The sequence below is a fragment of the Nicotiana sylvestris genome, chromosome 10, assembly GCF_000393655.2.
Source record: "Nicotiana sylvestris chromosome 10, ASM39365v2, whole genome shotgun sequence".
NCBI classification, from domain to species: domain Eukaryota; kingdom Viridiplantae; phylum Streptophyta; class Magnoliopsida; order Solanales; family Solanaceae; genus Nicotiana; species Nicotiana sylvestris.
In genome coordinates this window covers 148,970,961-148,973,991 of record NC_091066.1, presented here as the reverse complement: position 1 = coordinate 148,973,991, position 3,031 = coordinate 148,970,961, and positions in this window count along the sequence as shown.

Genomic DNA, 3,031 nt, shown 5'->3' with positions numbered 1-3,031 from the left:
GAGAAATGAATTCGTATTTATGGATGGTAAGTAAGAGACTATCTCGCATTAGATCTTAACATTTATGTTTAAATATCATGTTAGATTAATTTTAGATCTCTATAAATATAAAATTAATATCTTGTAAAATATATTTTACAAATGAGAAAGTGATTGCAATTAAACCTATCTAATGCTAAAACCTTGGTCGAATTCTATTCCTACAAAAGCTCGCATGATTAAAAGCCTCGAGATTAATAGGTCAATTATCTTGCATTTCTTATTTGTTTGTTTGATCCATAGTTAATTTTGCCAATCATAAAAATTTTAACAAGCAAAAGGGAAAATCGTGTTGGTGCTTGTTTTGGGGACCAATTTAGTTTTTTTATTTTATTTTGTTATTAACATAAGGGATAGAAGAAGGTAAATAGGGAAGGAGATTACAAGCGAGGAATCAAAGATCTCAACAAGAAGGTGAAATTTAAGTAGCCAAAATACTAAGCTTCTAAAAGTTCTCAGAAAAATCTAGTTATTTTGAGACCAAGCTAATTATTTGGAGCCCAAACTATTTTTTTCCTATAAATAGAAGGTTTTCTTACCCTATTTGTAAAACTTCAAAATGTATTAAAATTTCTCAATTAAATTCTTTACCTATGATACTTATGAAAATTAAGTGATTTTTTGGTTACAAAAATTAGTTTAATGACTTTGTTATACTTAGATAAAGTTGAATAACTTTTTCTCTAAAGAAAATAGTTTAGTGCAACCTTGCATATAAATATTCATCTCCCCGAAAGAAGACTTAATGTCTCCTTAACATATACTTCCATCTCTAAACGAATTTGTGAACTCTGCTTGTCGCCTGTTATGCTAGATGGCTATTGATATTAAGCTATACTGATCTTTTCGTTTAAATGACAAGAGTCTCTTTCGAACTATTGCACTTCTTTTCTTGAGAAGCGGGTGGGCGCAATGGTGGACCCAAGATTTAAAATTAGCCGGGGTATTATTATCGAATAAAAATTTAATCAAATTCTAGAGTGGGAATCGAACTCAAGCAGCGCACTAAAAATCGAGTTGTGCCCCCCATATCGATCAATGTACCTGTCTAAGCTTTGAATCTTAGGGTGTGAAACAAGATATATACATGTTATTTAAGACTGATACACATATATGCATATTTTTTTTTGAATTATCGGGGAGCCGGTGACTCCTCTACCCTGAGGGTAGGTTCACCACTAGGTGGGTGGGGATTTTGGGCAAGGACGAGTTTAGTGTGTAAGTTTATCCGAAACTAATAGCTTTGCTCAAATTTTGTGTATGCGTTAAAATATTTATTAAATAAGTAAAATGATTTATTTGAACCCAATAAATCATATGGGATTGTGGGTAACCACTTTTCAAGTAAGTAATGTCTTTCCTCACAGCTCATTTTTCAAGTGAAATGCATGTGCAAACATATCTTTTATTTTTAAATATTTTTTTAGTTTAGTTTCAAAAATTACTTTTAATTTTTTTTAATATCTTTTTGTTTACCCTCAAAATCGGATAACAATTAAATTTATAAGTGGTTGTAAGAATATGCGAATTAATTTGATACAAAACGATAAATTGAGTTAGAATGAACAAATAAAGATATAGTAAATTCAAACCATGCGAGGAGGATAATTCCAGCCTTAGCGAAACATTTATCCTCGATCCGGGCTCATAGTGGCCAATATTGATGAACAAGAAGAAGAGCTTTCACTAACAATGAAAATAGTATTATATTGTTTTGGAATGCATGTTACAATGTACTTCACGAATTATCAGACCCCCCTTTATATATTAGGGGAATCTTATTCTAGTTACAATTCCATAAAAGGTAAAAAATCTTTTGTTTAACTGATTGCCGGTTCTTCATCGATACGTGCCGAGATCCACGCCGTGATATTCGACCGATCGCGAATATCACGGCTCTCTATTGGTCGTGCTTGATTGCCTAATAATATTCTTCGAGGTCTTTCGGAGTTTGGACCGATCCCGAATCAGGACCCCGATATTCTTGAGGGCGGGCGTCATACCCGCGGACTCTAACTCGATGAGACCCCTGCCTCGATTCCGGTCCCTCGTCTTCATGATTCGAGTTCGATTTATCCTATATACCAGGGTGTATAATGAGCCTGGTTTTACCCGTATACACTTTTCTTTTGGGGGCACGGCTATGGATTTTGATAGGCCTGTGAGTTTATTGAAAAGGGGATACATATGTTATTGGGTGATTTGAACTGCTACTCGTTTTGTAGCTTTTTAGGCAGCTATCGACAAGAAGATTAATCAATCCTTAATGTGGACAAGGTCTTACTCTCATCCATCACTACAAACAACCAATGGAAAAATCACCCAAATTACCTAACATACCACCGGAACCACCGGACGACACTGTCATGGAAGAAGACACAACCAATCCCACTCCTACAAGGAAATGCTACTAGACAAGCAAAATACTACACAAGCAGATTACTTCGCTTCAGAACTTCAATCCAACTTAACACAACAAAAAGAAAAGGAAACAACAGGTCCTATCATACTTTCTCAAAAGGATAAAAATAGGCTATATGAACCATAGTGCTACTCAGTCATCATAAAACTCTTTAGAAAGAAAATGTCACACTATCTCCTCCGATCTAAACTAGTTGACTTATGGAACCCATCCAAACAGTTGATCTTGATCGACCTAGGATGGGATTTTTTTCATAGTCAAATTTGGTAAAGAGCAGAATCTAGTGAAAGCTATACAAAAAGTACTATGGTTCATCTCAGGAAATTTCCTCTCAATCAGAAGATGGGAACCCAAATTCGTCCCAAAAGAAACGACTTTATCCTTCACTGCAATTTGGGTAAGATTACCACAACTACCCACTGAGTTCTATGACAACGAGGTCCTAGAAAAAGTAGGCAGAAAACTAGGGAAACTGCTAAAAATTGATACGTGCACTTCAGCCACTTTCAGAGGAAGGTATGCAAGAATATGTATACAAGTACCCTTGGAAACACCAGTTGCTAACTCAGT